This window comes from Felis catus, chromosome D2 (assembly GCF_018350175.1).
Source record: "Felis catus isolate Fca126 chromosome D2, F.catus_Fca126_mat1.0, whole genome shotgun sequence".
Taxonomy (NCBI): Eukaryota; Metazoa; Chordata; class Mammalia; order Carnivora; family Felidae; genus Felis; species Felis catus.
Window position 1 is genome coordinate 38,736,820 of NC_058378.1, and position 11,392 is coordinate 38,748,211.

Genomic DNA, 11,392 nt, shown 5'->3' on the forward strand with positions numbered 1-11,392 from the left:
TAAAGTCCTTACCTTGATGACTGTGGCCAGCCTTTTAGTACACTTACTCTTCTATCCATCCACTCATCCATCTATCTGTTCAGTCAGAAAGCATTGTGTAAGTACCAGTTACTACTGGAAAGAAAGAAACAAACAAGGGCATGGCCTTGACTCCCATGGACCTCAGCACCCATGCCCATGAAGTGAGGGTAAGCAGGAATAGGCTGGCCAAGAGGGGCACCGACCTCAGTATTGGTGAGCATTGGGAAGATTCCTTGGGGCAGCTGGGCTCCGGGTTCCAAGAGCCCAGGCATCATGCAAGGAGGGGAGATGACCCTTTAGAGAGAGAGGGGAGGAGCGGACACTGGGAAGGATGCGGTACATGGCACAAAGCACCTGCTTCACAAAGAGTCATTACCAACCGGAAGGGTGAGTTAAATGAAACGTGATAACAAAAACATTATGTGTTATTGAGAACTGTGCTATGTGCTGCACCCACGTATTTCTTGGAATTCTCTGGAGTCTGGGCAGAGGGTGACTTATCTCTGCTTTACAGACGAGGAGACAGGTGAGCACTTTCCGAGGAGCATGCCCCAAGGCCATGCAGCTAGTGAAAGACAGCTTCAGAGCTCAGCCCGAGAGCGGTTGACTCACGAAGAGGAAGAAGGGCGTGGAGGGGAGGGGCGGGAGGCTCTGCAGGGTGCCATGACCAAGGCAAGGGGGAGCCATGGAAGGCTACTGAGCCGAGGAGCATCACATCTGACTCTTAACCTGGATCGGGGGCTCTTAGGAAGCAGAAGCTGGCTGTAGGCTCTCACCCCCCAGCATATAGCCTAACACAGAGAATGTTTGCTGCGTGACTGGAAAAATATCAAGGAATCTGTGAATGAATAAAACAGTGTGGTGTTGTCAGACTCTGGAGTCAAAGTGTATCTGCTAGGATTAGAGTTAGCGGTATGTAATAGAAAATCTGTAACAGTGGCTTTAGCAAAATGAAGTTTATCATCTATTCCGTGCACAAGTCCGCAGGCAGGCAGTCTGAGTCTGGTATAGTGTTTCAAAAGGGTGAAGGACCAAATCTCCAACGTTCCTGCCCTACCATTCTAGCACATGGCTTCTATGGTACAGGTCACCTCAAGGCCTAAAATAGGCGCTGGGGTTCCAGCCATTATATCACCATTCCAGGTGGCAGGAAGCAGAAAAGGAAGGAGTAGAGTCCGCCCCAGCCCTCTTAAGAGACTTCCCAAAGCTGCCATCCAACTGTATCTCATTGGCCAGAACCCCTCTGACACCGGGGAAGGCTGGAACGAATAGTCCGTCAGCTGGAGACACTGCTAGCCTGAATACACGTTGTTATTAAGGAGAAGAGGGAGAATGGATGCCGTCGAGAGCAACCGGCAAACCCTGCTGCCAGCAGTAAGTGGCCTTTGTGCAAACCTGCGTGCGGATGGCATCTCTTCCTGGGGAAGGAAATGCCCCTTCACCTCCTGGGAAAGCAGTTATCTCAGGGAGCGTCAGGAAGAGGAGCTCGAGGCAGCTCTTCGGAGAGATTACATCTGCCTGATAAATGGAAGCCACTGAACTCCAGTGATTCCTCGTGAGGACGCGAGATAGGAGCTCTTGGCTGGTTCTGGGCTGCTGTCTCCGGCAGCCGAGGCTCCTTATCGCTGCCGGATCAGGGACTGCTTGACAAGACCCATTAAAGGGACCGGGCTGGGATTCCGCTGGCGCCCTGGAGCCCCGGGTGTTCAGAACCAGCTGCTTTCTGACAGAGAAGACAACAAGGCCTGGGCCACCCTGGGCACGCAGGAGAGTTCAGAAGCTTCCACCGAGGGTGGGTCCCGGGCCCCTGCCCCCTGCAGAGCTCCCCAACCACAGCCCGTGGCAGGCCGGCCAAGTCCAAAGGCACCTGCCAGGAGGACAAGGACACCGTGTGGCGGTCCCGGGGAGGCAGTGACTCGCCCACTCCCCAAGCCCAGGCTGCCAGGTCTGCGGGGCAGGGCCAGGGAGCCCAGGGGACAGTGAGTGTGCCCCAAGCCGCAGATGGAGCACTGAAGACGTGAGCGGTGGGGGGCTGCATGTCGGGAGCCATGGAGTGGCAGACCCAGGTTTGGACCCGGCTCCTTGATGGTGCCCGTTCTGGGTTTCTGTGAACTGAAGCCAAGAGGCCACCCGCTGAAGGGGGCTCACTGCTGGATTCCTCCCCCTTGGCTCCTAGGTCCCCTGCCGTTCTGGCCAGCGGCCGTTCCCTGCCTGCCCCGTCGTGAAACCCTATAAAATCAGGCTGGGCTTCCGGTTTTGAACAGTGGTTAACGATCCTTCCTTTGTTCCCGAGGAAGGGGGGCAAAGCGGGCCTCATTCGTGGGGTGCAGAGAAGGTTAGGACATCCGTCCAAGCTCTCCAGCGTGTGAGGGGTGAGGCTGAAACGAGGGTGTCTGACATCCGGGGGGGGGAGGCTGTCCCTAAAACGAGGGGACGCTGTGGGAGGGGCTCCCCTCTCAGCGGGCCGGCACCCATGGGCCCCTGGCCCTTGAAGTGCAGACCCAGCAGAGACCATTAATGAGATGTGGTCGGCACCCACCAGGGCCCTCACCTCCCCGCTAGGGAGGCCACGGCTTCCTGGTCTCAGGTGCCTACCTCAGCTTCCCAATCTGCAGCCCCGGGCAGGGGACACCCAGGGAGGACACCCGTGGAATCCAGGGACTCGGTCACCTTGGTGCTCAGCCGGTGTGCACCAGCCTCCCCCTCTGCGCCTGGTCTCTCGGCTGTGACCACATGTCATCCATCTGTGTCCTGCCTGGGCGCACGGGAAGGACAGGCAGATGGCAATCGAGGCCGGTTGTAGTCCCCCAGTACCTGCAACGGGGTTGAGGGAGACAGGCCCTCCACAGTCCCGGCAGCCCCCAAACAACAAAAGCACAAGACCCAGCACCCGGAGTTCTACTCAGCGACCTCGCTCTTTTCCGGTGCTAACATTCCCGTGACGAGGGTCGCCTGGAGTGCCGAAGGCCTTGACTCCCTCATCTGTGAGATAGGTATGCACATCCCTCCTGCTCAGGACAAAGAGAGCATGAGAGCCTGTAGGAGAAATTGCCGGTGTGGTGCCTGGGACAGAGTTTATGGGCTCAAAGTGTTTGGGATCATGGATCTGAGCCTTGAGCGTGACAGCTTTTGGGGTCCAGCCCAAGGAAGGACAGCTGGAGGGTGGGGGCTGCCTGTGTCCCTCATAGGGCTGTCCTCAACCATGGCCACCTCTGGTGCCTGCCCAGCCTGTCCATCCATCCACAGAGGGTTCTGGAACAACTGGAACAAGGGCCTCATCTTGGGGGCTGCCATTGAGTAGAGTCAGGTGCCACTGGTTGGAGGGAGAAGGGCTGGCCTGAGAGCTAGAACTGGACTTTGTTGGCGGGGGTGGGGGTGCGGAGGGGGGAGATGGAAACCCTGAGTGGGGTACCCTGAGCCACAAAGTGAGACCCGGCTGGCCTCCCAAGCACCTGCCATTGGCATCATCATTCACTCAGTCTTTGAATAAGGTGCTTTCTTTTTGTGAGGCCATTGCTCACCCTCGCTCTAAATGGATTCACCCTAAGGTACGTAAGGTAACCCATTTTGCAGATGAGGAAAGTGAGATTCAGAGGAGACCCCTTAGTTCATGAGGGATGAACAGGATAGGTCCCTCTTTGCCTTGCCTTCTCTTCATGCAAATTACATCTGGTCCCAGAAAACCACAGACAAGGGATTGTAGAGAAAAGAAAAAAAGTTTACCAAAGGAGCTGAATACAGTGTGTCTGGGAGTGTGTGTGTGTGTGTGTGTGTGTGTGTGAGAGAGAGAGAGAGAGAGAGAGAGAGAGACAGACAGAGAGAGAGAGAGAGAGAGAGAGAGAGATGTAGAGAGAGAGAATAAGAGAATAAGAACCAATGATTAGCTCCTGCTGGAAATTCTGTTAACATATTTATTTTGCGCTTCTGAGTGTTTTCTACACTCTTACCATGTATCTTTTGTAATTAGGTATCAAAAAGAAGCAATAAGCACTATTAAAATAATTTTAAATAATGAGAAAGGGCAGTTAGGTTCTGGAGAAATCAGCATGGATTTGGAATCCGGAAGCTTGGCTTCTAGCTCTGAGTCTTTCCCTGCCTCGCTGTGTAACCTTGGCCATGCAGCCCCCTCTCTGGACTTCAATTCCCTCACCCACCCATCCCCATCAAGCAATGGCCCAGAAGCTCATGCAGAGCCTTCCCCCCTGGGTCTCTGTCTTGTGAATAGTCCCTTCTAAGAAAAAAGCAGATCAGGGATCCTTATCTGGAGCCCCAAAAGTCCTAACATCCAAACCCACCCCTTCTGTCTTGGGGATCTGGAGTCAGGGCACGGCCACGGCCACTCCCTGCTGTGGGGAAAGGCTGAGAAGAGGCAGGTCCTTGTGAATCTGACAAGTTGTTTCCAGCTGCTGCTAACATGTCATTAGCAGGATTTTCCTAAACCTCACATCCACTTTCCAGAGTCACACAGACCAGGCACAGTGGCCCTCTTGTCCTCTGAGGCCCTCCACGACTCCATGCCTAAAGAGGGAAGCACACATACCCGGATTTCTGCACCAGAACCCTGCCTCTTCTGACTGGTTCCTCGCAGGTTACAGTTTAGAAGCCTCCCCGAGACGTCTGGACGCGGCGATCCCTGCTTTCGCTCTGGGGCTGTGTCTCTACTATTTCCAGATGTTTACACAGCTGGCTGGATGACTTAACTGCATTGACATCATACACCTTGATATTTCCTCTACACAAAAACGGTTCGGATGGGAAAGAAACGAGCCATTGAGAATCCGTGCGCTGCGGAACTAACCGAAATAACATTCCAGCTCGCCCAGGAAGATTTGGTTGCACGAACTGCCCCCACCAAAGTGCACGGGTCTCGGTTTCCCCGCACGTAAATGGAAGGGGTGGGGTTGGACTGCTTCAGAGCTGCTTTGGGTGCACCGAGTAGATCTGAGGCTGACAGATGTTTATCCCGAGTCCTGCAATGGACGACTGATTTTGTCCAACCGATAACCATACGTGGGGCACCCACGATGAGCCAACTGATGGGCAAGACTAGGTAGGCACAAAGACGGAAATACGGAGGTGCAAGCAGATGTCCCCGAGTGACCCCTGTGCATCAGGCTCCGTGCCGGTGTCCCTTTCTTTGGCTCTGTTTCTCTCAGCTTGAGAGATAGAGGGATCGGAGCTCAGAGATGTTAATGAGTTCACCTCAGCTCACAAAATCCGGTGCCTCCAGGAATTCCAACTCACGTGTGATTGATTCCAGAACCCATACCCCTAAGCATCACTCTGGACGGCTCTCCAAATATTTCCTGCCCTCGCAGACCTTCCAGTCCAAAAAGGGATATGAGTCGCTTAAGGAGTGAACATTTACACCACTGGAGCTTGGCAAGTGCCACAGCCAAGGCGTGCACCGAGTGCCAGGAGGGCCCTGGCCCTGTGGGAAAGTCTGCTTGGAGAAAGGGCCACTCGGGTTGGGCTTTGAAGGCTGAGCAAGAGCCCGTCTGGCAGAGGCACCGTGAGGCAAGACATCCACTGTCACTGGCTGATGACACCGCCAGGCCCCGCACAGCTTGCTTCCACAGCCTTCTCGTTCTAGGCACAGCACAGAGGGTCCTGGGTCTGGATGACACTCTGTGGCCAACAGTGGCTCCTCGGCACGACCTCTCCCTGCCTGTCAGCTCTTTGAGGCCGGGACCAGGGCCCGTCTGGGTTCGTGCCTGGCACCTGGCACCGAGCCGGGCACAGCCCGTACTCGTTGGACAAGTCGACGTTCGTGTGGCAGGACCTATTCCCCCAGCGGCAGCAGAAGCATCAACAGCTACCACTTGTGACGTGTTGCATGCCAGGTGCTATGCTAAGTCCTTTTTGTGCATCGTCTTATTTGATCCGCCAAAGCCACGGTCTGAGTAAGGGACTATTCTTTTCCCCGCTTGACACATGAGGTTAAATAACTTGTCCGAGGTCACACGGCACACAAGTGGCAGGGCCAGGATTCGTGCCCGGGGCCTGTGGGACTTCAAAGCCCATGGCCTTAACCCCTCTGCCACCGGGTTCTCTTTGTTGTGGCCTCGCTGCCCTCTTCGTCCCCCAGGGGGAAGGGCTCTTGCAAGCGGGCCTGAGGTACCGCAGCCCTTTCCAGCACATTCTGCCCCTTTGTCCTCCGACATCTGTTTATCATTTCCCCGCTCCGGAGCTGGCCGGGCCCTGGATCCCGCCTCGCCGTAATTCAGATGTCAGGGAGGATGGGAGCCAGTGCCTGGTGACTGAGCACCTGAGCTGGCAGAGAGTAAGGACAGCCTGCTGCACACGCGCATTTGTTTTGTCAGCCTGTAGCATGGCATTTGTCAGAGGCGGGGACGCGTGGATGCCACCCAAGCCTCCCCAGGCTTCTTGCCCTGGCCTGCCAGACAGCCCCACGCCGACGGCCTCAACTCCGGGGAAGGTGAGAGGAGAGGGGCCCTGCCTCCCACCCCTGCCCGCCGGCCCCCCCTCTCCTCCTCCCCCAGATACAACTGACTGCCTCCCTCATTCTGCTGCAAGCCTCCACCAGGATAGAACTCCTCTTTCCCTTTGGAGCAAGAACAGGGACAGCTCTGGAAATTTCTGAAAGCAGCATTTTGTTTTTCAAAGCACGTCCTCGAAAATGTTCACCCTGAGAGATGTCCTGAAGAAGAAAAAGCAGCAGCGGCAGCCTTGGGGGATACGGCGGGCTCCATCCTGCTCTTGCAGGGGTCTCCCGTGGACCCTGGAGCCATGCAGGCACTGAGAAGTCCTGCAGCATTTCCCAGGTTATACTTTATCCTGAGAGCACTTATTCTGAGTGTGAGAACACAGCCCAAGGCTGGAGGGGAAGCTGGGGCTCAGGCAGGAGACGCCTCCTAGAAGGGCCCACACCCACCAGCAGAAGACCCCCTTCTCTGCAGACCCGCGTGGCGTGGAGACCCTCTGCCCGCCCCTGCTATGTGCTCCGGGCTTCTCTCAGTGACTCACCTCCTCACCTGGTCAAGGATTCCCAGATCCACTCAGCACCCCCAAACTGGACGTTTCCTGGAGGCTCAAGGGTGAACATAAGACCAGAGTGGAGGCAGCTACAGGGAGGCAGGGGTGGTCTCTTGATCAGCATGTCCCCTTCCTGCCGAGCTGCTGAGGACCACAGGAACACCTTGTCACTGAAGGTGTGCAAGGCCAGAAGGCCTGACTAACTGGGGAGTCCAGCCTCCGAAGCAGGGGCTAACCCCATCCTACCTGTTGATTCTAGGACGCTGGGAATGCACCCGGGGAAAAACAAGGGGCCACGGCTCAAGGCCTTCCAGGAACAAACCCCTGTGACGGCCCCGCCAGACTTCAGCACACAGCTGTGCTTCCCTGCCTAGCTCCTTGGCCAGACGGGAGCCCAAGATGTTTCCTATGGGGACCTGTCCCCAGTGCCTGACGATGTCTGGTCCGTAACAGACACTCGACGCGGATTTACCAAGTGAGAGTGAAATTACAGGCTGGGCTCTTTGGGAAGCAGGCTCTGAGCTGGAGATTCGTCGGGGAGGTTACTCAGGGGAGGTTCTTGTGAGTGACACCTGCAGGAGAAGCGAAGAAAGGAGCAAGGAGCCGAGGGAGAAACGGGGCAGTGATGTAGTCACAGTAGAGCCTCAGCTGGCCCCGTGCGGAACCCAGAAAGCGGGTGGCTCTTCAGAGCGGTTCTGAGTTGAGGCGAATGGCCTGGGCTCCTCTGCCTCCAGGGTAGCTGTTCAGTGAAGGTGGGTTGCCCCAGGGAAGGGGTGTGACCTCCGCGGCGCAGCTCTCTTTAGCCAAGCTGATTCCTAAAGAGGGCCGACGTTGGAGTGTTCTTAGCTGACAACCTTCCCCGCAGCTGGAGGAGAAAGACCTTCGGTCCTGCAAGGGAGACATGCATTCCCAGGAGAGATCGTGGGAGTCCCACACTGCGACCCCTCCCGCGTAGCCTGGCCACACGCGGATCCCAGCCTCCCTCTCCTCCCGGCCCCTCTGCCCAGGCTGGCTCTCCCCTTTCCACCACCCATTTCCCTTAGTGCAGGCCACGGGCTGCTCCAAAGGGCAAGCCTCGCATGGGGGGGCTGGAGCAGGACGTGATCGAGCCCCGTGTTCAGCCTTGTACTTCAGACACATGGGACAAAGAGAGCCTGGGCTGTCCCCAGCAGGACACGCACCCGGGCTCCCCTCGACCGTGTGGCTTCTGCAGGCAGGAAGGGGCACTCGAGACGCTCCTCACCTCCGCCCCCAACCAGGTCCTTCTTCTCCGGGCTTTGGACTGGACTCTCAATAGTTGTTTTCTCCGCACCCTTACCCCTAAAGGAACTCTAGCCCTTCTCCACCTTGCCGGCTGCCTCTCCTGGACCTAGCCGCAGCCCTGCTATGAATGAGGAGGAGATGCACCCACAGCCACTGCAGCTGGACTGTCGGGGAGAAACCGAGCTCCGTGGGACCACTGGCTCAAGTTGGAGAACACGAATAATTGCAGGCACTCCTGCAGGGTCTGGTGTCTCCCCGCATCAGTTTCTTCGTCTGTGAATGAGATCGATGAGAGGCACGGAAGAGGCCCTTGGTGACCGTTCTCGGGGCAAACACGCCAGGGCACGGCACAGGGGATGCTGCTCGGTGACACGGGCCGGCGAGCGGCCGGCCGGGTTGGCATCGGGGCGAGTCGACAGCGCAGTGGTTAAGCACAGGGGCGCGGCCGGGCAGGTCCTCCACCCCCGTCACACGCTAGCCGGGCGACTTGGGCACACGGCCACACTTTCCGCTGTTGGTTTCCTCTCTGCGAAGGCAGGGGTGATAGGACTCACCTCAAGGGCCGCGTCACAGGGCACATTAGAGCATCGCAGCACAGGTGACCCTCGGCGCACGTGCACTGCGTTCTCGCCATTACGCTCGAGGCTTCTGGACTCGGTGTCACGGATCTTGTCATCACCCCGCACGGCCTGCCCCACATCCCCTGCGGGAGGAGCACGCCCTGCATCGTTTCGTGAAGAAGCTCGAAGCCCCGCCCTGTCAGCACAGCCTGCTGCGTAAACCTGGGGGTCTGAGCTGGTCCCTCCCGCGTGGAGCCCTCTGAGAAGCCGGTGAGGTCCCAGGGAGGGAGAAATGGAAGGTGCCGCCAGCGGCTCTCCCCTGCTGTTCTCTGAGCGGGATGGGGGCCCCATTAGCGCAACAGCCCGGCCTTCCCCCAGCAGGAGAGGACGCCGGGCATCGCGGAGCAGCCTGGAGCCGCAGGGGTGCCCAGTGTCTAATGGAAGGGGATGGCCATCCAAACGCCGTCCATCAGCAGCGTCTGCCGTGACCCCAGCTGCTCCCCCCAGAGTGCGTCTTCCCATCTCCCGGCGCCCAGTGCTCGCAGAGGCAGACGTTTTCCCCTCCCGGCATTCCTCATTAGCCCCGATGGAGGGTCTCATGCTGCAGAAGGGCTTGGCGGTAAGGCACGAGGGGGCGTTCTCGGTAGGCTGGTGGGAAGGGAGGGAGAGGCGCCTGGAGGGCAGCGGCTGGCCTTCCAAGGGGAAGCGGTTGGTGAACACACAGCGACCCGTGGGCTTTGGTGGCCCCGGCCAAGCAGTGGCCATGCCACAGCAGTGGCAGGAGCCTCCGTATCTGGAGCCGGGGAGGTCACCACTTCACGGTTTGGAGGTTGGCGGGGGGTGGGAGAAGTCTGCTCAGTGACAAACCGGGCCCCCGTCCGCAAGGGATGAGGAACAAAGGCCAGCTCCCAGGTGGGGTATGTATAGGAACCAGGGTGTTAGGAATTCTGACACGGAGGCTGGCCAAGGAAGGGGCAGGGCTACAGCCACGGGGCAGGGGATGGGGTGGAATTTGGGAGCTGTCATTTCCACTATCATCCAGGGAAGGGTGATAGTGCCTGATAGGCCCACAGGAGCGAGGGAGGGAGGAGGTCATCCCCCAGCACAAGGCTTAGGAAAACAGCAGCAAGATCTTTTTTGAAGATTTTTAAATGTTCATTTATTTCTGAGAGAGAGACAGACAGAGTACGAACAGGGGAGGGGCAGAGAGAGAGGGAGACACAGAATCCGAAGCAGGCTCCAGGCCCCGAGCCGTCAGCACAGAGCCCGACGCGGGGCTTGAACTCACAAGCTGCGAGATCACGACCTGAGCGAAGTCAGATGCTTGACCGACTGAGCCACCCAGGTGCCCCCAGTAAGATCTTTCGGAGTCACTAATCCAATTGCATCGTTCAACTGCTTAAAACCTTCCAATGGCTGCCCGGAAGCCTGTGTGCCCTCGTAGGTTCTTCACCCCACCATGCACCATCTTCCTACCTCCCTGTGGCTAGCCCCTGCTAGTTTCTCTCAATCACTCCAAAATGCTACCAAAATTTTGTCCACCCCAGGGCCTTTGCACATGCCGCTTCTCTGGCAGGAAAGCTCTAGCTGCCTCAGGCTTCAATAACCAGCCCCCATCCCCTACTTCTCAAAGTCTTGACATAAATATCAACTCCAGGGAAGGACCATCCCTGCCCATTTTATCTAAAATCACCCCCCCCCACCCCATTATCATCTGTTTTAGCATCCTTTTTTACATGTTCTATTTTACTGTATTTTGCTATAGGCCTCTTATCGTAATTTATACTTATTTTGTTTATTTGGTAGCTTCCTTGTTTATTGTCTATCTCTCCAGGAGGATAGGGACCTTCTCTCTCTCTCTCTTTCTCTCTCTCCCCCTCTCTCTCTCACCATGGTCTCCAGCCCCAAATATTCAGGAAGCCTTCCATACGTGTCGGCTGTTTTAGCACTGCCATGGTGGTTACTATTGCAGGCTTGCAATAAATACCGTTTGAATGTTGAGTGAATACCGAGACTCACTCCAGGCCCCACTATCTGGAAGGGTCGTGACACCAGATGTGCTGCAGGTAACTCCTCGCTGCCTGTTTCTGTCCCCCCCCGCCCCCCCGGTCCTTCCGGGAGGCCATCTCTGCCCGAGGCGGTGGGGCCTGTGAGCCTCTGGCCCACGATCACTCAAGGTTCCATCCTGCCTCTTCCAGGCTTGCCCGGCTGCTGGAGTCATTCCGGCGATTTCCCCCCAGCACACGTTCTGTCATCTCTTCACCGTGAACTGTAGTTAAAATGTAAATAAAAAAAGGCTTTTAGGAGATTTAACTGTTTCCCTTGGTATTTAAATTATTCAATTATAACTAAAGCTATTAAAATACAGTTAATTAAAATTGTTAGATTGTTTTCCTTTGCACTGATCACAGCATTGCCCGACTTCTCCCTCTAGCTGTTTAATTCCTATTAAAAATGATAATGCCTCGCTTTATTCATAAATGCAGCAACCTTCCCGCACATTCTTCAAGTGATCTCCTCAATACAAACCGAGCTGTTTTCTTTTCTTCTAG